The 25,116-nt window shown below is 42.1% G+C and overlaps 1 long non-coding RNA gene across 1 annotated transcript in view; it reads left to right on the top strand.

The window, feature by feature from the left end:
• LOC128150161 (uncharacterized) overlaps positions 1 to 20,188 on the top strand; it is a 53,899-nt gene extending 33,711 nt beyond the window's left edge. Inside the window, exon 2 of the long non-coding RNA XR_008237960.1 lies at positions 17,862 to 20,188. This is a non-coding gene — a long non-coding RNA (uncharacterized LOC128150161). The remainder of the gene's footprint in view (positions 1 to 17,861) is intronic.
• Positions 20,189 to 25,116: the final 4,928 nt, after the last annotated feature.

Genomic DNA, 25,116 nt, shown 5'->3' with positions numbered 1-25,116 from the left:
CTGCTGTCAGTCAGTAGTAGTTCAGCATTCATTCCTCCCTGTGATGTGCTTTCTCACAGCCCAGCTTAGACACCAAGTTCTTTGGGGTTTGTGAATGGAGCTTAGTAGCACAGAAAGTAGAGCCACAAGCAGAAACACAGTATAGTATTAGATTGGTTTTTGTGCTTCTTGAGCTGACAGTAAATTCTTCAGTGATAGCAGTGCATGAAAAATCCACTGTATTGTATATAGAAGGGGTTGCCATGAATTAGGCATGTCTCAATTTGTTTGACCGATGCCAAGTTTAGAAAGGTCATGTCCTTGTTTAAAAAGTCATGATCGCTCACTAACGTGAAGGTGTCTTCTTTACATTGGCATAAGCATTGCTGATCTGTCTCTCAGTGAAGCTGGCTCCTGCATTACGGTCAAATACACAAGCTTTATCTCATCCTTTTTTTTAACTAACATTATTGCTGTTGAAAGATTGTCAGATGAGGACAGGAGAAACTAGGAGAGAGAGTCAGCGTTTACCTGCTTTGACAGTCTAGAAAAAATGGCCAAATGTGTCTTGTGAGACGAAATAGCTCCTTCTGTCATGTCGTCCCCCTTTTTCCCTCCAGGATTGTCTGTCTTAGTGTATGTGTCTGTCATGCATAGGTTCAAGGTCCTTTATGATGTTCTCATCTTTATTTGTGGGATTATTTTCTTCTTCTTCCTCTGAAAATCTGCCCTTGCCTTTACTGCCCGCTGCTCAGGTAAAGTGGAGTAGTGAGATGTCTTCCGCATGGTCCGGGCTTTTGGTACCTCCTAGGGAATGCTAAAGACAAGCTGGAAGTATCTGTAGGATGTGTTTGGATTAGCTTCTGCCAGTTGGGCCATACTGGAAAGTCTGATGTACTTTAAACAGTTACTGGATAGAAACAAAATGTAGTCTGTGGAGCAGGGAGGGAACCCCTCTCTTCCACTCTGCTATAGGGGACTGTGCAAGCCACAAGGATACAGAAAATCCTGGGGTTTTTATGTCATGACTCTCTAACTGAGCCATGGAGCAGCTTCCAAAGGAGGCAGAGAGCTGAGCCCAGCATCGGGGGCAGCTCCAGTGCAAGCCTCCAGCAGAAGCTTCCCGGGGCGAAGCGTGTTTCCTTTTGGGAATCTAGTCCAATGTAATTATTACCCCAGCAAATGCGATAGGCATTGCTGCTGCAACATGGTGTGCAGGCGCTACTATGAGCTTGGCCACTAACAAGGTAAAAAAACAAACAAGAAAACCCACTGCATACCCAGATGTTCCATCTTGAAATGCTGAGTCTTCAGTGTGGAAAAAATAAGGGTGCGTTTGGGGTTTTTTTTGTCCTGCTTACACTTTGCACTTTCTGTATCTTCACACTGTCTACAGTGTTACATAAAATATCCATGATTTCATTTCAGTGCAGGCACAGTAGTATATAAAACAACTGTAAAGGTCTGCCTACAGTAACCTTCCTGTACTTCTGTTACAATAGTGAGTGCTGACCGATCAGTTCTCTTGAAACTGAGACTGTGGCAGTGCTGTACTTCGCCAAGGACACACACTTTATGAACGTTTTAGTCACTGAAGTTAATTACATTGAGACCCTGTATTACATGTAGTACTTTGCCAAATTTGTACTGGTTTTAAAAGATGACACAAATTAATTCCATGACAATTTATAGATGATTCAAAATTAATGTATAGTCTGATTAGATCTCCGTTAATCAAAGATAGTGGTTATTTTGTTAGAAAATGTTAACATTTACTCAACACTTCTTACAGAGTGTTTCTACCATCATGTGAGTTCTGCAGGAGTAATTTAATTAATAATTCAATTCAGCTTTATGTACTGCTGCCTTCATTAAATTTGGCTACTGACAGCACTTGTATTAAATGTTCTGTTAAGCTTGATTGAGATATAAGATTAAGTCCACTTATATCTCCAAGAGGGAAGACAATAAATTTTTTCTGCATTAGTAGGATTACAGCTATAATTAAGCTGCTGGTCAACCTCTACCAAGCCTACAACTCTTCACTGTAGAGTAACTTAAGTCTTCAGTCTGAAACAAAATTGGCATAATTAGCTCTCAAAGGCAGCTTGAAAGACTGGACCCATTTTTACCAGGTAAAGGCCACCCTAGTTAGCAGTAACCACAATTTACAAACTGATCATTTTTGGGGGTGCCTTTTGCCAAATGACCTTCGGCATCCATTCTGCATGTACAGGATGCATGTATGCACCAAAAGGACAAGACAAGTTGAACTAACTAGCGTCCCTGCTGAGGCACACTCAGGAGCAGTGGGGGAAGTTTATGTTGACATAAGAGCTTTGTTTGCTTTTACTTGTAAGACTAAGAATAACCACCTAAGACTTGGAAAAAAAAAATTGTTATTGAATCTTTTGTCCTGTTTCCTTTTCTAAAAACAAGTATTCTTTAACAAGAGAACTGGAATGTTTTACTCTCATAACATACTTGATTAAGACTGTTTGTTGTCTAATGTAGCGTATAGTGCCCATTCTTTGCCCATTTTCTAACTGGACTGTTAGATCAGTATTAATGAGTTGAGGAAGCCTCTTATGGCTTCTTTTTTAGTGAAGAGTTCATTTTTTCAAATCTGTGAGCTTGCTTCTTGCTTCCCATCTTTCCTCTGTCACTGTTTCCCTAGTTCAGCTCTCAGTCTACCTCTGACATTTCTTCCTTCTTACTGGAGATTCACTCAATCACTTTAAACCTTTGAGCTTTATTTTTTCAGTCTTTGTCTAGAGTGATGCCAACACATTTGAGTCACCCTTCTGCTTCTGTCCTTCTTTGTACTTTCATTTATTGTGTTTTGTGGCCTCCAATAGCAAATCAAAATGGAGACATGCCACAGCCTCTCAAGTGTTCCGCCCAACAATTATAACATCTGTTGCAGTTTGGGTTAGGATTTAAAACAAATTAAGCTACATCACTCTCTGAAGAATAAAAAATAATTTGTTATTCTAAAGCCATAGAAGATAACAGAGGCATCAGCAAAAGGGAAGGGAGAGATGTTAGTAAATTGGTAATGACCTTGGTCCATCTGCCAGGGTAATTTTCCTGCCTTAGTAATTGAAATGTATTCAAATGCAATTTAAAGGTCATCAAGGATGCAAGTAAAAGACTTAAGCAGAGTTTCTGATCAAAACATTAAGTATTGTGTTTGACTTTTTCTTTTATGAACAGCTGAAGGATTCTGCCAAATGGTAAATTTCTCTTATTTAATCAGGCTTCTTTGTTATGACAAACTTTGACTGCAGCTGAGCTCTTCAGTCCAGTCCTCACTGAAACTCTAAAGGACAGAGGAAGGTCTTTTATCCATAGTAATCTTGCAGTTCTGCAGTAAAGTGAACACGGAGACAAATCCCAATGCAAAATAATTCTTCAAAGGAGAAACAGAGGGTCATCTGAGCAGCCTTGGCCCATATGATGAATACACTGTGAGCAGACGTGAAGTATGCTAATACTTGTGTCAGAAAATTTGATCCAAAAAGCAGAACTTTCAAAATCTATACTGGTGGTGCCAGTATCCACTCAAAAGATTCTTTGAAATAAATGAGGTGATATATGGTGGCTGGACAACCAGACTGTGCATTTAAAATTTCCAAACAGAGTAAAGAACCGATAAAATAAATGAATACTTTTCTCTTTAAATATCCATTTTCCTGTGCAAAACTCAGCTGCATTCAGTGACCATGCATAAATTTTTGAGAAGCCCTTCCATTTCATCCAGAATATGTAGTTCAGCATGTAGAACCAATAGAAGATCCAACTGAAAATAAAGAAGGAGGGAAGAAGATGAACCCTCTAGCCCTCCCTATTAGATATCCTAATTATTGCCAAAGAAATTGGCATTAATCTCCTTGTCAAGATCAGGAGTGATACTGCCTTCAGAACAAAAATAGCCTATTTCAGCAGGGTGAGCCATATTTCCTGTCTTCCCCTGCCTCCCAAACATGGCATCTTTTGGATCTTTTCTAGCTAGTCAGTGTAAATGATGGACACCTTGACAAACTCATTTGGCAACATGCCTTCACCAACATACCAAGGGTTGACAGCCTCTAGCTTTGGCAATCCTAACTAAAATGAAGCCACTCCCAGTCCAATTAACCCCATTCACGTTTTTACTGCAACCCCTACAAAATCACAGCTACCTGTTTTGGTAGCTTGTTTTCTATGGCTATCTTTCCTTCTGCCATCTTACCATACCCATCTAAGTGGATCAGATCTAATAAGTATTTTGTTCACCTCAGGCTTTAAAATCTACCATTTTCACATTTCTTATGCCATGCTAAAAATATTAGCTGCATAGCCCAATTACCATTGGGTCATTTATTGACCGTAACAGTGACATGAGGAATGACACTAACAGAGAAATGGGATCTTTGATCTATCACCTGTAGAGCTGTTCCTCATGCCTTGTTCTTCCCAGCGCACCCTCCGTCCCACGCCAAGGCACTGCATGCCCACATGGCCGGGCTTTGTGCTGCTCAGCAAGCCCAGTGCTCCATCCTGCTTCAACATCAGCTTCACCTGTGCCCACTGTGCTCTCTTCCTCTGGTGGGTTACTTCTCCACCTTGGTATTTTAGTTTAAAAATGGGGATATGAGGAAGTGTTGTTTTGACATGTAGAGATTGTAAACAAAGATGTTTGATCGTGGTCTGGGCCCGCTTGAGGTGTGGCACTCATTAATTAGCCCCAGATTATATTTAATACGACTGATCTGTGTGGCCACACCATTGCGCGTGAACTGTGATCTTTGAAATAAAACAAGTCAGATCCAGCTCCGTTATATCGGATCCTCTGAGCTGATGTTATGGTGCCTAGATTAATTCATTATTCTGGTTGTGTGGCTGATCCTGTAAAGGCAGAATGCACCACACATGCCGTGGAGAGATTTGCAGAGATGATTGTTTAGCAGGGACTGTACATATGGAAATTTGTTCTCATTTCTTCCTTTGTGCTATCCCATTTACAAATGGAAATGACTGCTTCATAGCCAGTTCTCATTCTATTTCTCTCCCATGAGATGTGAAATTAGGACTAGGAGAAATCCCACAGTGGCTGGGGCTGAAGCCTAGTCTCTGCCGTCGAAGCTGCTCCACCAGGAAGGGGGAGCAGGGAGGCAGCAAGGCTGGCAGGACCCTGCCCTTGCCAGCGTGCCTCAGCAAGGCAGACACCCCGCTGGTGTCAGCCAGGGTCGGCCAAGGGGCCAGCCAGGGCTGGGCAAGGCGATGGTGACAAGGCAGGGCCGAGGTGGAGCTGGGAATTCAAGTCACAATCAGGTACAGCGTGCATACAGTATATGCGTACACAATATACTTTTATACAGTTAAATACAGGGGCAATGTGGAGGCCCCTGCTAAGTCTGGTCAGGGCAACGAGAGCCTGCTGGTGCCCTCGTGTCCCTGACATCCACGTAGGGCCCAGCCATCTTCTGGTGAGGGAGTCGAGCAAATCCATGCCTTGCTGCCCTCAGGGATAATGCTGTGTTGCTTAATCTGGGGTTGTACAGCTGGCTTCAATTACTCTGTTCCTGCTTTACATCAACAGCAAACACGATAAAGGCTGTGAATCACTGAAGTGTCACTTCATTGCACACCTGGGCAAGGAGACAAGAAACTAGTTGAACGCTACAGTTAATGTATATAAAGGGGTCACTAGTTTCCTCCAGAGAGGTGCGTGTGTGTGTTGTTTTGAGCAAGATACATATATTAGCGCTACCATCAGTCTTGTTAAAGGTTTGCAGCGTTGCTTTTATTACATTGAATAGCAGAGCACAGGTGGGACAGAGGGTATAACAGCCATGTATCAGATCATGCTCCTTGCTAATCTTAGTGGGCCAGGGAAGCACATGGAAAGATTATATCTCATTGCACTAAGCTGTACTTTGTTCTAAATAAGACAATTTAAATATAGGCACTAACTTTCTGGCAAGGCATAGTAATACTGTTTTACTTGGTTATAGCTTGATATAATGTAAAGGAGGTGGTGTTTGTGGGTGTTTTTTTCTTCTAGAAAAGCGAATATGCTGTTAAAGATATTTAAGATATTTTTTTTAAAAAATGGGGTTTGTTTTTGTTTTTTTTTTAGATCTTTTTGCAGTCTCAGGCTTGTTCCTGTATATGCTTTGTTCCACCAGTGCAGCCTTCTTACCTGAAAGGAACACTCTGAGTGATCCCATTCACCAGCTGTTCAGGAAGCTTTCTTAAAACAGGAAAGCAAGGAGAGCAGCTAGGCTATTTTAACAACATTTAAATCTTTCCATGTGCATTCTTCTGAGCCAGCTACAAGGCAAAGAAGTGTTGTTACCCTCAGTGTACAGATGAAGGGGCTTGGGCTGACAGAATCATTTTCATCTCGGTTACCACACTGGTAGGTAACTCACTCAGATTTGCAGTGATCAAACTTCCTCCTCTCGGGTGGCTGCTTAATGGCCTGAGACCAGATCCCAGGAAAGCGGAGCAGGGCTCAGGAGATGAGTTCCCTGTACTTGGCAATGCTGGCAGATTTTGCGAGTTGATGTAGCTGCCTGGGTATTTCTAATCCATGTTTTCTGGCGTAGGTGATAAATGGTTTGCTAGCTTTTGCTTCAGATGAGCTCCACGCTTCCACAGCTTACGTAGGTAGACCTGTATTTTCAGGTATTCTCTGGGCTCTGTGTTGCAGAGAGTGCACTTCCAAGTTACACAGAAAGCAGGGAATAAGGTATTGCTTCCCAAAACTCACTAGATGTACTTGTGAAATCCAGAATGTGTTTTCTGAGAATATACAAGCAAACTGTCTAATTTTGACCTTGAGGTCAATTAAATATTAATCTCTTTCAAGTAATTTTAAGTTATTTTTTTAAAACTTGTTGAAAATGGTCTTGATGGTGGACTCATACAGGCTTTTTTTTTTCCCCCAAATTAAAATTAATTTAATCTTTCCCACAAACTATCTGTAATTGAACTATTTTACTGATAATTTTTGTATTTAGTTGCTATGATTATGTGGGCTGCAGCAGGGTCAGGTCAGCTTGTGCAGGTGAGAAGTGAAACAACTTTTTTATCAAAAACTGGTAAACCAAGGTCAAACCCTGTACGGCCCTTTTCCTCCAGATAACTTGCATGCAACAATGACATTTCACGTGATATGCCACCAGTGTGATGGAGATTGTTCATTGTCAATGTTTTCTGTTGGCTGATCACCGCCTTCAGGCGCCGCTGTCCTTCCGGGGCTGCCTGCCTTAACTCCACATCAGCCCTTTTCTTTGCCCTTTGGCCACGCTGTGAAAACAAGACACAAGCAGAAGGGGAGTAAATTCATACAACCTGAGACCAGCAGCGTTAAAGATGTCTTAGTCCTGAATCGATTGCTACGGCTCAGTAAGCGATTGCAAGATTGCCTCGTTACCTTATCTATGCACTTCTGTCCCTCAAGATGTTTGGATTTCTGTTAAGTGAGAACTCGGTTCAATGGCCTCAGTTGTAGTGTTAGCTTTACACTGATACAGCAATTATGCCAAATGCAGTGTTCCTGTAAATTACTTATGTGCTCTCAGCCCTTCTCTTACTGCATTAAGCTCTAACAGGTAATATAATTTTCATTACACAGAGCATTTCAGGTAGGAGAGCTCTGTGATAAGAAGTTGCAGTTTGTTTATTGCTAGCGTAGCTGGTTGTAAATAGTTGTTAATTTGTTACAGTGCTTTTTTTCTTGCTCTTAATGCTGTGAAGGGACAAAGCAGCACCATAGAATTGCTGCAACAGTCTGGGAACATAAGTGGTTTTGAGGATGACAAGGAAAAATTGTAGATTGAGAAGTGTGTTGCAGATAGGAAGTGGACTGTGAATAATTCATCCTTAAGTAATTCTTCATATTTAAAAATTAATTATTTTATGGTCATTTAAGCATCTCATATTCATGACCATTCCAGGGTACCTTAGCCAGAAATCAGGTTGAGGAAATAAATTATAATACTTCACCTCTTTACCCAAATGTTTGCTTTCTGGTGATTGATGATAGTTGTCTGAATCCCTGGTTTAAATCCTCTGCTTTTGAGAGTGTATAGTCTTGATTTCTCAAGAGCTCCCTAGCACTAAAAGCTTAGAGAAGGAGTTTTGTTGTATGCAGAAAGGCTGACATACAAACCTAAATCCAAGAACCCCAATTAGATTGATACAGAAATCTTCCTGAAATTCAAGCTCTAGTAGAGGGGAGGTTAATTCACCCTTCTGCTCAGCATGGCTTTGTATAACATGGGTATCTCTCTGCTCAGTAAGAGACAGACGCTCACCTCAGGATCCTGCCAGGCAGCAGCAGTGTTCCCAGCTCTGCCTTTGGGATGTTCGTGTTCTTCTGGGGAGTTAGCTGTTTATTCTCCTGTTTCATCTTGCAATTGTAATGAAAGGAGGCTCCTGGCTCTGATGTTTTGATTGGCATCTATAATGGTCTCAGCAAATAATTACAAGTGGAAAATGCCCTAAAATCTTTGCAAGTGTTATCTTTCCATAATTGTTCATACCATATTTAAAGAGGTTGTGCTGGGAATACCTGAGGAGACATTTAATGATAAGGCTAGTGCTGTCCTCATGCGTGCCAAGCCAGATATATTACTCTGAAATGTTTTCTTTGCATAACACTTTGAAGAGGTAACTCTTTTGCCTTGCTTCTGGGTGAAGATGCATCTTTATTTACAATAATGCTTTTGAAAGCTTTTGTCTCTGTTCTAAAAACAAATGAACAAACATTGAGATTTCATAGTTTGTGGGCTTTGATTTCACATTAGCTGTGTGGAGCTCTCAACTGAAGACCTGGGAGGAGAAGGAAGGTTGCTTCTGATTTACAGATTCACTCCTTAATCTGAAAACTAAAGCTGTTTGTTTGGTTTTCTTCTCCTTTCCTATTAGCAGTTGTGGCAGAAAGATTCTGCCAGGTAATTTTAAGCAGTCTTTCTTACTGTTAATTCAAATTCAGTAGTAGCACGAATATGGTTCTTTTGGTTTTAGTTGAATTACTCCAGAGTCAACTTGATAATGCATGAGACCAGGATTACTCCCTAAAATCTCAGTTTTTTTCCCACTGACTAGATCTGCTGGAAAAACTTGGGTAAAGCGTGAAGCTTTATTTTAAAACATGAAGCAGAAGGCATAACTTTTATGATTCTTTTGTGCTTTATACAATGTTTAGAAGCAAAAATACTTAAGGTAGAATTATGGTCAGGTAACATCACAACCCCCCCCCAAGAAATACAGAGTGAAGTTACCAGCATCATCCTGCTCGTATCATGTGACACATACAGGGGAAATAATGCATCTGATCTACATTGTACAGCATCTGGAGAGCGCTAGTATGATGGTTAGGTAGCATTAAATGAGATTCTGGCTCCAAAGACAAAATGGAGAATCCATGCAGGCAGGCCTGTCCTGTATGGATACCTGCATCGACAGAGCACTTACTTACTGGCATTTGTAAATAACACGGCAGGTTGGGGTTTTTTTTTCTTTCATGTACATACTTAATGCCATGCAAATAGTTTTGGCATCATTATTGAATTGTGTCAAGGGGTGCTTTATAAAAGCTCTAGGATGGGCCTATCTTTTGAGGTCTACCTATGAAATTGTTTATTTGCAGCTTATCTAATTAATAGGAAGAAGTATGTTCAGTATCCTTAGCCCTGACATAGGTCGAATTGATTTCTTGTTTAAGAAAGTCCTTGTCAACATGCAACTTTCTTCAGTGCCATCAGGCATAAAAGTAAAATGATTTTAGCTATGGTAAAGTGTGGTTCCACACACAGTAAGAACACAGAAAAGCCACAACTTTTGTGACCTATGTCTGCAAAATAAATCCTGTTTGCATTATGAAAACACTAAGAGATTATGGCTTTCTGCTCTCGGTGCTGACCTGGGTGAGTTGCAGTCATCCTGTGTTGGAGATGATGGTCTTGGACTGTTATCTGTCCATTTTCAGTTTTTCTCAGCAGTGATAAGTACTCCTCAAAAAGCCACGGATGTAAGCATTCTCCAGGACGGTATAATTCAAAATTCACATAAGTAGACTACTATGCTATACATTTGTTAATGTCTTTAACTGGAAACTACTTCAGGTCTTCTGAAGAGGAAGCTTTTGCAGTTACTGCCAGTGTACCTGGCTGAGGTTCAGGTCTAGACCTGGCAGCTAAGGATTTTGTCCTTTTCAGTCTTGTTTCCAGATGCTGCATGGGACAGCTTTTGAGTTATCCTTATAGTATTTCCCTGGTTTTCCTTTGAAATACCTCCTCTTGTACAGTAATACTTTTTCTGAATATTTAGACCTTACCCACACTTGAAGCTTAAGTATCTTCAACACCTGGAAATCTACAGCAGTAAGTAAGGTCAGCCTGGAGTCTCCCAGGCTGCTTCCCCTTGGCCGAGCCACTGTGCTGCTCTGCTCCCAGGCTATGCAGTGGATAGAAGGGAAAGATGTGGGAGCTGTTTGCTGGGGGCTAATAATGGGACGAGGTGGCATCTTGAATATACAGACCCTGTGAATCTGTGTGCTGCTTTACATGGGGTGGGAGGATGGAGATGCCCAGCTGGGACTTCGAGGGCTGTGCATTTGCTGGCAGAGTTTATTGCCTGTCCTTCACAACGCGTGCAGCATGGAGGCCGAAAGTAGCAGCAAAAAAACCCTGCCGTGGCTCAGGTTAAGGCTTTGCTTTCTGTATGTATTCTTTTACAACTGAATTCATTATGCTCTATGTACTGCATCTTGCCTCACCATCCTTGCAGTTATCTCTGAATGAATGGCTGGAGGTGATTTGATATCCCTGGTTTGAGTGCTCCCATGTGACAGCCAAGCAGCCAGTTAAGTGGAAGTTAAATTCTCTGCATCAGCTCTTTTATCCAGGCCTGTTTGTTAGCAGCAGCAGTTTATGTATCAGTAGCTGAACTGGAAGTATGCAAAAATAAAATGCTTATTAGTAAAAGCTTCTACTCAAGGATACAGGCTGTTCACAGACAGTAATGCCTAAGTTAGCTATTAATTTAGAAAATCACCACAGTTGAATTTAAGCACTTGAATAATACAAACTAGTAGCCTCTTCATTCTAAATTTTAAATCCAGAAACTGGGAGCCTTAATTAGCCTTTAGGCTAAGATTTCAAGTATTAAAAATTCTGCTGGATTTGAAGAGGAGCAGCTACAGCAAGTAATGTGCACACTTGTATTTTTAAGGGCCTATCCTCAAATATGGATTATACAAAAAAAAAAAAAAATTATCACCAATGCCAGATTAGGAAGAATTTAAATAGTTAGAAGACTGCTTTCCTGACCAAATCTTTTTCTACGTCACTTCATGCACGCAGAAAAAGTCTTGTAATAGCACTGCTCAAGAAAATACAGACTGGTGAGAAACTGCATTTCTAATCAAATTCTCTAGGTGCTATAGAGCTTGGGAGGATAAAATGGGGAAAAATTCTTTAAATCAGCTTTAGATCACTGCCTACTCTCATCAGCTCAAGCAGAGTATACAGAGATCAGTGGAGGTGGGGCAGATGTGATTGGGATGGGGTACAGCTGGGTGATTGAGATACATTAAATTTTCTGTCAATGTAATTGTGTTGCTGTACCTACAGTATAGCAAACAATGCAGATATGCAGCAGCCACACAAAAGGTGAATTACATATCTTCATTTAATATTTTACATGATTCTTCTCTGCTTTTGGCCCTACTACATGATACTGCAGTAAGTTTACTTTATCGCAGAGAGGGTATAATTCAACATATACAAGAGCTTTTGCCAGCTTCCTACCAGCTCTGCTTGCATCTTCCCATCTCTAAATTTTGTTCTTGGGATGAGCTGTAAAACAAAAGTGCTTAGGGCAATGCTTTCAGCCACTAATAAACCACTCCAGAGCTTGCTAAGGGTGAGTCCAGCAATCTGAGGCAATGACAGAATTTTATTAGAAACTGAAGAAGTGGGCTAGAGAGAGAGATAAAAGCATGAAAGCTAACTTTACTGAATTCCAAATAGATCTAATATTTCCATAATTGCTTCTGTTTTGTTTTCTTTACACCTGGGAATAGAGTTGTTTACTATTATAGGTTCCAGTTTCATAGGGATTTCTTAATGGTAAATGAATGGTAAAGTTACTTAAGCTAGAAAATTACTTCATCTAGAAAACAAAGGCTGTGCTTGGCTCTTTTTTTTCACATGATAATTGAAAATACTTGGTTTCCTGTCTGTGTTAGTTATAAGTGAGTAAGGGGAGGCAGATAGGAAGGAATTAGTATCTAGAGGCACTTTAAAGGAGTTTGTAGGAAACTCCTCTCTATAAAAGGGTGATTTTGCTACTTACCATCTGAGTGCTGTATTTTGAAGGGTGTATTATAAGGACAAGAATATCCTTCAGAAATAACTTAAAACCAAGATTTGAAAATTATAATTTCTTTCATACTCTGCTTTAGTACCTTCAGAAGAGGAATAAACTCCAGGAGAAACAGAAGTCCCTTCCATTTCTCTTCATTGAAACACTGAGCTTGGTCTGTTGGAAGAACAACAGTATCTGTGGAAAGATAGTACAGTGAATGCTGGTTTTCTGTTCATCTGTGCAAATACAGTGCATACTGCATAATGCAGTGTTACCCAGACCCAGCATTAAGTAGAGTTGCATGTGTCGTGTCTGTGTGTACGGAGCAGCTGGAAAACTTGATGCACAATGCATAGAGCGATTTTGTATAAACCAATTAGATCACCTTTAATGTGCTTTGAAGTTATCCAGTCCCACATCTACATGCTGAATGCTAACACAGCTGAAAATATGTAGGATTTCCTTTTCCAAATACCTAAAGAGTAATTAGGTATCAGACTGCACAGTGTTTGCAATACATGCTGTTGGACATACCCTGCTATAATGGTCAGCAGGGGTCCAACTGGAAGTGACAAACAGACCTGAAATTAAAATTTAAAAATCCAGAGTTTATCCTCTGCTTCAAATGTTGAGCTAGATAATAGGTTTCTTTCAACTGGTCTTTAGTTTTTAATGTGTTATTTTTCCTGAAAATGCAGCAATTTTACTGATCTTTTAAGGATGTTAGTAATTGTAGGCAAGAAAGGTTTTGGCCTCAAGTGCTGGTTTGCTTTGGCTTTTTATCCTGCTTGACAAATCGGTGCCTGTTCCTCCTCCTCCCCACCGTTGCACCTCCTTAATTCCACTTTACAGAGGCGTTACTTCAGTGTCTTGTCACATGACCTTTTGTTTAAGGCTAAATTTTCCTGAGTGCTAAGTCTTACAGCAACTTAGATACTGCCAAATCAGGGTAAGATGTACACTCCTGAAGTCAAGGTTTTCAAAAAGAGATGACTTTTTCTGACTTCTATTGATTTAGTTACTACTCTGTACTTGAAGACTTCTGAGGACTGTGTGGCCAAGTCACATCTGAAAGTAGCATTAAAGTCCCAAAGCTACTAAGGCAGTTTTGTAAAATGCAAAATGCAACTATATGGTCCCTTTCTCTTACATCTCACAGGTTGGAAGGAACAAAGGGCTGTTTCCGAGTGTTTTGATGACAATGTGAAACCTGGGTATGCCCAAAACATTGCTGGTGTGATTCTTTGTCATTACTGTAGGTGATTAGGAAATTTGAAAGAGCTTCCTTATGGATACATGATTAAATGTTGGTTCAAATGATTTGAACTGAGGTAATGAGGACATAACTGGTCTTTTGAGGGCTGTGATCCAGGCTGTTATGTCTGAGTTGAAAGCTTAGTTTTACTTCACTCCCTTCAAAATCCAGAGTGTGCCAGAAACATGACCTTTGCAAAGTATCCAGAAGCGTTCTCGAAGAGGAGATAGGAGGTTCAAAGGAAGGAGTAACTCCAAAAGCTGTTCCTGTTGCAGCTAGTTTGTATTAATTCTGTCTTGACCATGTAATAAAAACAACTTTCCTATTCATTATGCTGAAAGCTGAGTACATAACGTATCAAAATGCGGTTTTAAACTGGCAAGACTACTGGATGGTAGATCAGCTGTGTGCAACAGAGTGTTGCCTCATGCCTGGTTGGGACTGGAGACTTCTTTGGAATGAGATTGTGTGATAGATGGATAAAGCACCGATGTCACCTTGCCACAGAATTCGCAGTGCTCTTCACAAAGGAGTTTGTGTTTGATTTTTGTGGAGCAGCATACCTGTATAAGCAGAGAATTTGGTCATCATTCAATTAATGTTTCTCACCCAGCGTTCCTTTTCTAAAAGGGAAGTCCAGCTGTCTTAAAAGAAATTTGTGCAGATAAAGCTCATAAATATTGCTGAATTTGCAAACAGCATATGAATTTGTTCTTGGATTTACAAGTGAATAGTTAATGAATACTAATTCATCTTTCCATAAAAAAAGATAAGGAAAATGAGTTGTCTTGTGAAACTTGGCCTTCAAGCCTAAAATCAAATTACTGAAGACAGTCAAGAAATCGTAAGATTTGAGGTGGTATGTGAGATGTTTTTGAATAGACAAAATTAACTCAATCATTTCCCAACAGCTTAGTGCTTGATTTGACCCAGTAACATTTCTAAAAGTACATTTTATGTATATGACTTTGTGGAGACATACCATCTAGAATGCAGGCACGTACCCTTCCAAGCAGAGCCTGGAGAATGGTACAGCATAGGGGAGGATGCAGTGTTTTAGGGTGATAAGGTAAAGCTGGGGAGCCACCAGAAAGAAGAGCCCCTTGAATGGTGTTTGAGAGTAGGAGCAGAATGGAAGTCAGCAAAAGGCCTGAGGGAAGACATACCTTATGCTGCTGGCCCAGGGCAAAAAGAGGAATTTCCTTGGAACAAGACCGTCAGTACTGTTTGGTTGTTTGGGTTTACAAGGAGAAACTGTTTAAGCAAGGAAAAGGCTCCTGTGAACTTACTTTGCAAGAGAGCAGCTCCTGCTGCTGTTTGATTTTAGAGGTCGCATACAAGGACAACACACAGGTCATTTACACGCTAGGCAGAATTTGAAATTGCATCCTTGCTGGATTAGCATTGCTCAATGTGTCCTTCCCTACAACATCACCTTCTGGAGACCAAGTTCTTCAGTCTTTTCAACAAGTTTATTTTATATCCAATCCTAAAATGGAAGAGATGAGTGAAAACAGTTTAAAGAGCCCCTGCTTGCTTCAGGCTGTCCTTGGGCCACTTCTCAGGTGTGGATGCACTTGTGCAAGTCTGCCTTGAGGGGACTGGAGTTAATCCGGGATTGCATAGGAGCAGAACACGATGCCTTTGCCTTGCTTGCTTACAGCGAAAGCACCACATGCATTTCCTCCTGCCCAGCAGCAGTGCATGTGGTTCCTGTATGGCAAGGAAGGGCCAGCAAGGCAGAGGTGCCCCCTCTTCCCCCCCTCCTTGGAGCTGGCTACCTCCCACCTGTGCAGAAAGAAATGCTTTGGGATCTGTGCAGCTCCTCCTAGAATAGCTGTAACACAAATTTTAAAAAAGTCCCCTTTTCTCTCACTGATAGTGGGTCACTTAGTCTTCCCCCTTCCTTTTAATCTTAATTAGATCAGGAGGAGGTAATCTGCTGAATGCAACCCCTAACACCTGTTACTGTACAGGAGACACTTCCTATGTTCCAGGAGGATTACCACAAGCCTGATTACAGCAGCATGAGAGCCCCATGAACCCAGGTCGTGGGCACCACGGAGAAATCTTATCATAAGTCTAAGGCATCTAGAAATGATTTCCAGTGCATATCTATGTATTCTGACAAGATCTCTTGTACATCGGCTGGGGATAACGAGCAGGTCAGACTAAAGGCTACTGTTGGCACATTTTCTGTGTGCCAGAGCTTTAAAGTATTTAAAAATGTGAAATATATATTTAGCAAAGTTTCCAAAAGTGCCTCTTAAAAAAAAAAAAAAAAAAAGGCAATGCTGGACTTAGTCTTTTTTTAACTTTCTGGCTCTGTCTGTATAAAGCAGTAAAGCAGCCACCACAATATTGCTGCCAGAAGAGGTATGTTTTTATTACATCTATTGACATACATTCACATGCAATTTTATCAGAGACAAAGCACAGCTGGGCTTTAACTTGCTGTTGAAGATGAAACCCAACGTACAGTAGCCTAATTTCACTGAAAAAAACCCCAAGACTATTTTATTGTTAAAAATCCATTTGGAGATACCTCAGCAATTCTGTTTTGTAGAACAAATAATTAAACAAAATGTATAATTTTGCTTTAGGGTGTTGTGAGGACAAGTGATTAATATTTGTAAATGACTCCATGAAAATCATTCCAGTTACAAGACCGTATGTGTTTCACCACTAAACAAGTCCAGAACAATTAGAGATTTGTGAAGCAAACACACAGCTATTCACAGGAGAGGGGGGCAGAAATAACTTTTTCTGAACCTGTTCCAGGGTGAAGTGTTACACGGCCCAGGCTCTCAGAGCACATGGAAGGGTCCCAGCACACACAGTGCCCAGAAGTACAGGACCAAGCCTGAGGCCATGGGCCCTGCTGACGGCAGGGTATTAAGCTAAGGCTCAGCTGGACATTAGCACAATTAAACAGCCTCCAGACTGGAATCAGCTTGAAGCCTGGACAAAAGCAGCCTGCAAAATACCTTGTAAACATACGTTCAGAAAGAGCTCTTCCTGAAGTATCGTGTTGTGGGGAGGTTACAACTTCTTTCCATCCGTTCTCCAGGCCAATGGGGAATCTCATGTCTGCCAGCAGGTTCCTTCAGACCAGAGTTTTCCCCAAGAGGGAGCACTGAAGCTTTTCTTTCAGGAGCAGGTGCTGGTAGTTCAAGGACAGCATGCAGAAAACCAGTCATAAACATAACCAAAATTCTTCTGTCAACAATGGCAACAAAAAAGCTGCCCAAACCCCCTCATACACCTTTCTCCCTCCCTCCTTCACCCAGACAAAACACACTGAAAAACATTAGGGCCTAATGCTGAGGATTTCAACCTATAAACTCCAAACTTCATAAATTCTAAGGAGAGGAGGAGGGTGGAGAAAGGGAACAGAGCTGCCAGGAAAGGTATCAAGAAAAGCAAAATCATTTACCTGATTATGGATTTTTCAAGTGATTTACAACTCCACTGGAAAGCAGTAGACCTTTGGGCTTGTGACCTCCTGCTTACTGCTTTTAGCTGTTAAAAGTTCAAGCGAAAAGATGGTGACTTTCACTAAAAAGAATTTGAAATAATAAAACATGTCATTTCCCCAGCAGAAGTTTTGTATATTGGAGAAGTCAGTCTATTTAGTTAAAAAAAGCATCTAGCGGGAATACATCAGGCAAATAGGGCTGTCTGTTTTGCACTGGCACAATGGTGTTCTGACCCCATTAGTTGATGCGGGGCTGTAGAGTGTGTACATCAATTTTTACACCCAGCTGCACGGTATCCAAAACAGCCTTAATCAGAGGTTTCCCCAGACTCTTTTTGAAGAACAGATAACTGGATTTGTTCTGATTTTTAATCACCTGCATTGTGGCTATGCATCCCTTTGAGCCTAGGAAGTGCCATAAGCTAGCTTAAAGCATCAGGGTTCTTTCGGGGATCTGCTTGATAGACAAACCCACTACAAAGGAGAGGATTGAAACAGACCTCTTTAATTGGCCAGTATCATTTGGAGGTGCAGAGCAGGAATAAACCTAGTCCAGTTCCCTGAAAATGGAAAAGACTGGGGCTGCAGGGGATGAGGCATCCCTGAAGCTTAGACAATCCAGATTTCCCCTTTCAAATTCTGTGGGTTGGCTCTACTTACTTATGAGACTGAATTGCTAATAAAATTAATTAGAAGCATCATAAGTTGGTCATCCCAAGAGTTTTTCTACTTGAAGCAGTCATTAATTATTCTGACTAAGATTGTCTGTCTTTCTATTTATAGGCTGGCCATGGGCGACACTGACTGTTCTCGGGTTCCTGTACTGCTATTCTCACGTTGGAATTGAATGGGAGCAAACGTATGCTGTGAATTAGGAATGACACAAAAACAATGATTTTTAAGACAGGTTGATGGCTTTTCTACACTGGATATCCTATCTGCAGAAGGATGGGCTAGACCCAGTCTTTGGCCAGTGTGTTAAAACCAAAAGCTCATTTAATGGATTCTGGATTGTGAATGCAGGAATTGAACCAGAAACACTGATGGGCTGTGGCTGAGGGTGGGGAGAAATTATGGAAGCATTTTTTATTATGTTATTTTTGTAAAACAGTATCTCTGTGACTCTATGTACATTGGAAGCATCTCAGAATAGGTATTTTATATATGTTGAAGATTGGTTTTGTTTCTTCCAATGTTTTCCTGCCTATTTTGAGATATTGAACAAAAAAAAGTTTTCCTACCTTGCAGAATTCAAAAAGCCTGATCTCTCACAGCCTCTGTCCAGGGGCATACAGGGCTGTGCCCTGCACTTTAGGAAGGGCATGATGCTCATCAGTTCTTCTTGATTGCTTTCTGATACAAGTTAGAACATTTTTGCTACTCTCACTGACTGCAGTAGTTCAGCCTGAAGCTACTTTTCTACCTACTGTAGCAAAGTCTGCTTTTTCTCTTTAATGTCTTCATTTAAAACTTCACCTTTAAAACACTGGCCTTTTTTGGTAGTCTTAGGAATGGTTTTATTTGTTTCTTTAAAAACAGGGAGTAGGGAGGCAGGTCTTTTCTTAAGGAACAGCTTTTCTTTTTAATCAAATATGACCTCACAGCCCCTTGGGCTTTAAGTGGTCTCTGCCTTGTGTTAGAGCTAAAGCATATAATACTAATTTTATTACGGGGCAAATCCCACCTTCAAGGGAACTGTTCAGTCTGCCTCCTGCATTTTTCTGTTATGAAGGGAGATAACCCAGGTCTGGCTGAATGGTAAATCTGTTCAGTTCACTTCATTCTCTGGTGTCCAGGCAATCAGCTCCTGCAATATTAGTCACCCTAGGAGTAGCATTTTAAGAACTTTAAAAAAAACCAGAATGGTCCAATACAGTGGCACCAAATTAGCCTGAGCTCCATGTCCTGTGCCCACAGCCAGACCTGTTACAGCAGCACCTTTGCCAAAAGACTAGGTTGCCCAGAGCTGGGAACATCCTGCCTGCCTGCAAGCATCAGGGCTGTGGGAGCGGTTCAGCACATGCCGTTTTCTGAGGGAAGGGGAGACCCTACTCCTGGCTGGCACAAGGGGTGTCTCCCAAGCTGTTATTTTTTAAACTGATATTGAAGAGCAGCCAGGAGACCTTCAGTCTTTCTAAAGTTAGACATTCCCCCTAGGCCTGGCAAAAGGCCACCAGTCCTGGAGAGGGCTTCTTCCAAGAGCAGTCTCCTGTACCCAAAGAAGAAGGACTCCTGTCAAAACTTGTTCTGTGCCCCCTGGCAGCCATTCCAGCCTGTTGGGACGCACAGTTAGCATCCTACCATCCATCACTCCTGCAGCTTCAGCCAAGTCTGATATAGTTTATCCCTTCAAAAAGAAATTCAGTCCCTGAGACAGGCTTCAGCTTAGTGCCTGCATTTCTGATGTCTCTGCTGCTCAGAACTCTGGCAGCCGCCTTTTTCCCCTTCATTTATTCCTGAAGAAATAAGGGCAGAGGCTTCAGCTCTCTACCCATCCAGAGACGAAGCCCATCTCTTGCCTTTTCAAAGCAGAAGCTCCAGCCCTTTATGTTTAGGGAAAGATTCCCCCACCCCCTGTGAGAAAGCTGTGATTTCCCCTAGAAGTCATTTGTAGGAGATACCATGGACTGTTGAAAATAAGACTTACCTTGAATGCTGCCTGGCCAGAGACATGGCCCTCCTGATTGACTTACTATGATTGAAGGAATCCTCTCAGCCACAAAGTATGTTGCTCTCAGCCTCTGAATTTACTAAAAGGATCTGAGACTGGCCTTTCATTTTGGAGTAGAACTGAGCTAAGGGCAAGAACTTTCTCAAACTTAACTGTAACGTTGTAATTAAGTGGAATTAGCATTGGAGCAAAAAGTCATGAGTCTGTTCTTCAGTCTTATCGATTACTGTTATTACATGAAAAAAGGGGCTACTAAAGTGATTAGATTCCAATTTGTATGCATGCAAAACTTCCTACTCCAATATGGAAATGACCTTGAAGGTCATCTAGAGTATGCTTATTTCTGAACTAAAATTGTTTTATATTTTTTTTCAGTGCTTTATACATCTTTCATAGTTTTGTATCCTTTTCTGTTTCTATAAATAAAGCTACAACTGACTTTTGGCTTGAGAACTGTATCTTAGAGAACTACGGTTTGGTGTGAGAAAAATAGGTGCTCCGCTTCTGTGAAGAAACACTACTATGCACCTTAAGCCTGCAGGATGGGCGCAATGCAGGCTGGTTATCCCTGTTGTACACTACGTGGAACATGCATTCCCTAATGGTGTGAGTTTAAAAAGCAAATACACCTTTTGCAGATCAGTTAAGGTGAGACTTCAGCATGTGAAGCTTCTGAGAATGGTCACCAAGAGTAGTTTGCAAGTAAAATGCTGCTTCCCTTCAGACGCTTGCTATCCTGGTCCTGAGTCAGCAGTATGATGTGTGCTTGCACCATTTAAGAAATAGATACTATTTCCTATAGTTTAGATATTTATCGTATGAGAAATAAATACATTTGCTTCACTCTCAGTCTTTCCAGAGGTTCTTTATCCTGCTACTTCTGCTACTTTGAAATACATGTCTCAAGAACAAGCCTACTCACAAAGTTTCTGCTCCATCCTGCTTATACAGCACCAGTAGGCAAGGCATGGGGCACACTTGGTCAGACACCCAGCTCTGTGAAGACCTCAGACTGTGCCTGAAGCACTTTAAACATATGTAGTCAGTTATACTTTCAGCTTGGTGACACATTCCTCAGCATGACCTGAGAATTTGCTCTTCATTATCATGTGGCACCTGATGTAATTGTGTGGTAGCCAGAAGTGCCATCCTCCAAGCAAGTCCTCTGTGACAGTCCTAGAGAAGTGGAAGTTTGCAGAGACCAGGAAGAGACTGAAGTAGACACCCCACTTACTTACCAAAGGAAAAAATAGGTGAGGGGAGGGGGAGAAAGACTTCCAAACACTAAGGAAAAGCTAGTTGAGGGACCTAGGAAACAGCTGACAAAGACAGAAATTGCCAAAGACATTGGCCATTTTGAACCAAAGGGGAGGCACTTCTAGTCGGGTGTGGGTACACTACTACTGATAGACCCTAAAAGCCACAAGAGTGCAATGACCAAAAAAAACCCCAAGGTGGTGGCTCTGAAACTGAGCTGGACAGACACGGGATGGCTACTGACAAAAACAGTTTACACGTGATTTTGAAAAACTGCCTAAGAGACTAGCAAGCATAGCATATCATAATATATGGCTTTAGTGGCTACCACAAAGCCGTAGTAATCAAGTCTCTTGCACACATACACAGCCTTCCCCTAACCCCCTCCTTGGCTAACAAAGCCCTCCCAGCCATCATTATTACTGGGGACAGTAAGATTATGCTAAGTGGCTCTTTCTTTAATTCTTCATTGATTAGAGGGCAAGCAATGCTTTGCTCACGTATCTCTTTCACATCTAAGAGCTAAAAGCAGCTTAGTTGCGATAACCAGCTTACCACAGGTCAGGAGAAAAACAGCTTAACTATGAAAACCTGTAGCAGTTTTGTTACTAGTCATAGCAATAACATAGGGCCTGTCCTTTTTCTCACACATCCACTTAATTTCCTCTGTCACTGCTAACCCTTGAGCTGGTTGCAGCTCGCACTTGCTGAGGAGAGGCTTGCCTTCCTCGGGCATGCTGGCACGATTTTCCTCAAGGAGCTGTGAAGAGCAAGGAGATTGCTATGCATGGTCTGTCACAGCTTCTCCTGCCTGCACTTTATAGTCCGTCCCCCACTTCCCTGAATAGCACTGCCCATTATTGCTTTGCAAAATAACTCTCTCCACGCACAACCACTTGTTAGTCAAGGCATGTATTTTAATCCCACAGGGACAGCTGAAACCCTGCTGTCCACAAAGCCTGTGAAGAACTCTGAGGCTGTAACACCTCTGAGAAATGAGGGGAAATCTGCATGCAATAGATGATTGTTTCTCATCCTAACGGACCTCTGAGAGTGACCCTCTGGAGTGGGAGTCTCTGCCAACCCCCTGCAGACACGGGATGCACAGTGGTGTTGTGTGCACATGCACCGAATTCAGTAGTTTCGCCAGTAGCTGCCTGTGGGGCAGTTCCTTCATTAGTTGCATGTAAAAGGAAGAAAAGATGAAGACAACTATTTTATTTGAGATTTCCACTTTCAACAAATGCAGTCATGTCAAGCACAGGTGCTGCCAGAGAATCAGAGAATGAGATGAGTCCCAGCTGCCCACAGCGTGAGTGACCTACACCTGAGCTTACTGCAGATGGGACCAGCTCAGCTTGGGCATCTCCAGCCTGGGGGGCAAGCACTGCCAGCTCCAAGCTTGAGAGGCTTTCAGGGATGCCACTAATGCCCAGGAGGAGAAGAAAAAGAAAAGAAAATGTCTAATGGATCTGACCCATGTAGTTTAGACACCATGCAAGAGACTGAGCAAGAGTGTCAAGGCCCAACTTCCAGGCAGCCTCGGTGCCACTCCCACAAGCTTTAGCAGGGTAAAAGTCAGTCCTCCAGCCTCATGCAGCATCGCTGGCCTTGGAAACTGCTGCTCTGGGAGGAAACAAGCATGTGCACTCAGTACCCAACACTGATGACGACAGAACGAAAGCTATGCAGTTAGGGGAATCAAACACACTTACAGATACTCAAAAAAACTCCTCGTTCCTTATGCTGGGAGTCACAAAGGTCTGGGTGAGAGCAAGTTAAGCTGTCTTCAGTATTTAACAAGCAAATTTTGACCACAAGCTAGGCTGCACCACCTTTCATCATATCCAGGGTCAGTTTGGTCTAAGTGTAAATAACCTTAGGTACCTGCATACCAGTGCCTTTCAGAAATGGGTCAAATGAAATGGGCTACCTGTGGCATATGACTTCCCCAGCAACAGCCAGTCTACAGGCAAAAAAAGTGCATCTCTATCCACAGGGATTTAAGAAAAACTATACATATGGTTGGGTAGCTGAGGTCAGTCGTTGCTGACAGGTACCTGAGCCAACCACTGAAAAATTAAAGTTTACTGAAGAAATAATATAGAAACATAACTTCAGTTATGACCTGTGAAGTTTAAATTGTATTAGCACTCCCTCTAGAGCTGATCTTTCTTGACAAAATTAATTAATTTTTATGGACTGCGGAACTTCCATCCCTGCACTAGTGCATTTGAGTTTCCAAAATTAGGTGGCAAAAATAGAACAACTGCAAATGATACTAGGAAGACCAGAAACATCTACACTGTTGGTAAAAGAATTTAAATAGCAAGTCTTAGGGAAAAAAGATCTAGGTGACTTTTTTCAGACCGCTGCTGGAAGAGTTAAAGTTGTTTTAAGGGCTCAGGTATGTGGGAGGATTACCTTATAGTAAGCCAAATTGCAGAGATAAAAATAAGCATTTATGAGACAGTTCTTTAAATGATGTTACAGCTAATTTATAGTTATGGGTTTCTTTACTCTTGTGGTAGTAGTTTTGTGCTGAGGTCGTAGTTTATGCTGAAATTACAGGCTAATAACATTCACTTGGTCACATCTCTGCTCCAGGCTACTTCAGCAATTTCTCAGCTGCCTTCCCCCACCTCCTGGCATCCTGCCTCAAGGCCACCCCTTGATCAGGTTCTGTTCTCATGACAGCGCTGCAAACACAGTAAGGGCATGGCCTAGGTCCTGTCTTGGCAAACATCTGCCGAGAACCAGGCTGCCTAAAGAGCAAGCCCAGCGCTTGCCCAGTCCCACTGCTGCCTGCCAGGGCCTTGGGCATACGCAGAGCTGTGGCTTGGGGAGGTAAATAACTCCCCTTTAGTACCCTCCCCACACATGGCCTTACCGCGGGCCCCACGCTAAAACACCACACACCAGCCTCGACACCCAGCCCACCCTGGGCTCCACCAGCCCGTTGCCACAGACCCATCGCCAATCGTGCTATGAAATGGTAAAACACAGAGAAGAACAAACTATGGAGAAAGCCTTCTACAGGACTTGGAGACTCAGGAACCCTTCAGCACAGGAGCCTCTGACTGTAAGGGTTTGGGGAAACGACGTGGTTTTAACCCCTTCAAGCCCCAGGCAGGTTTTGAGCCCCCGGCACCCCAGACAGTGATATCCCAGGTGGTCACCAGGGATGTGTGAGCAAGTGAGCTCTGGGTCCTGAGCCCAAAGCTTGTCAACTGCCAATGTCTCTTGACCCACACTTTGCACTCCACTGCTGGTGCCGTCTGCCCAGACTTTAGCACTTTTTGCTCAGGTTACTTATTCTCAGAGTTCCTCAATCTGATCAAATCCTGCCAAACATTGCTTGGTAAAAATATGAGACCTACAAAAGGTCTTCAGTCTCTGAAGATGTCCTGCTTGCCTTGAATGGTTACACCAATAACCACTGACACCAAGAACAACTGCAAGTTTAGTATGAGTCCTGACATGGTATAACGGTTTAAAAAGCGTGACAATGATTCAAAATACAATAGCGTACTGCTTTTGGAGTACTTGGAGGTTATGAACTACTTATTACTTCATGCTGGTTGAAGAAACTTCCATTTTAAGACAAATTACATTTTCATAATAATAAGGTTTCCAAGTTAAATCTTTAAAACTTTAAGGCTGCTGACAGTAACACAAGGGTACCCTATGACACTGGCAGAGACAACCTAGGCAGGGTGAAGCATCTCACAGCTCCTTCCAGAAGGCAGCCACGCTCCACTAATGAAACTACAGCAGCTGCTGGGCAGATGGTAACTCAGAGGGCTACAGCCCTTTATAACCTCCAGCCTAAGGAGCTTCCCGGGCACTCAGTCCCATTTGCTCTCGTGCCAGTACTGTGCTTTCATTGTCTGCTCCCTTGGTGGGCTTGCAGACTGCACTCACCCTCTCACCCTTTGTTGTCCTAGGCTTTCCCGAGACACAGCTAGGTTTCCTCCATAACCGATTTTCCTGGACAAAGGAATGCAGCAGATTCAACCCACCAGGACAGGTAGCCAAGGCTGTACTTTGGCTGCATTATATGCACCTTCCACTTAGTGCCACGACCTTACAGTCTTCTCCTGACACCTG

This window comes from Harpia harpyja, chromosome 13 (genome assembly GCF_026419915.1).
Source record: "Harpia harpyja isolate bHarHar1 chromosome 13, bHarHar1 primary haplotype, whole genome shotgun sequence".
Lineage (NCBI taxonomy): Eukaryota > Metazoa > Chordata > Aves > Accipitriformes > Accipitridae > Harpia > Harpia harpyja.
The sequence above is the reverse complement of the archived record's forward strand: the minus strand, read 5'-3'. Positions and strand labels throughout refer to the sequence as shown.